This window comes from Apaloderma vittatum, unplaced genomic scaffold (assembly GCF_000703405.1).
Source record: "Apaloderma vittatum isolate BGI_N311 unplaced genomic scaffold, ASM70340v1 scaffold29223, whole genome shotgun sequence".
NCBI classification, from domain to species: domain Eukaryota; kingdom Metazoa; phylum Chordata; class Aves; order Trogoniformes; family Trogonidae; genus Apaloderma; species Apaloderma vittatum.
In genome coordinates this window covers 14,005-14,578 of record NW_009709101.1, presented here as the reverse complement: position 1 = coordinate 14,578, position 574 = coordinate 14,005, and positions in this window count along the sequence as shown.

The window sequence follows — 574 nt, the reverse complement described above, 5'->3', positions numbered from 1 at the left end:
AGGACAGGGCTGCTGTGCAGGCAGTGAAACGGATGTGAGTGGTGTCAGGGGCTGGCTGGAGCCCTGGGCCCTGAAAGGGAGACAGTGGGGTTTGGGGAGCTCCCAAAAGGCAGATAGTGGGGTGTTCAGTACGGCTGAGGTGGAGCATTGGCCAACAGACAAGGTGCAGCCCATGCTGTGCCCCATTGCTCCAAGTGCCTGCGCCTGCGGCAGAGGGGTGGCAGGGAATGAACTGTGCTGTGTCTCATGCCCTATAAATATACCTCTCCCTAAATAGTCTGGCTGCCGGCTCTGTGGCAGCTGAGTGGCTGTACCCAGGTCCTAAAATACTCGGGCTGTTTTAGGAGAGGGGGGTGGGGAGGGAGTTCAGCAGTTTGCAGGGTGCTGCTCTTGCTCTGTGGGGTTGGCACTGAGTGTTTCAGGGCTTCACTGTTCCTCTGCTTGGCTGTCCCAGCCTGCAGAGGACTGATAACCTGATTTTGGGGTGCATCTTGGCGCCAGCTGTACCCTGTCCCAGCGAGCTCAACACCCATTGTGTGGCTGGTACAGCGTGCTGCTCTGCCGCCCCAGCCCG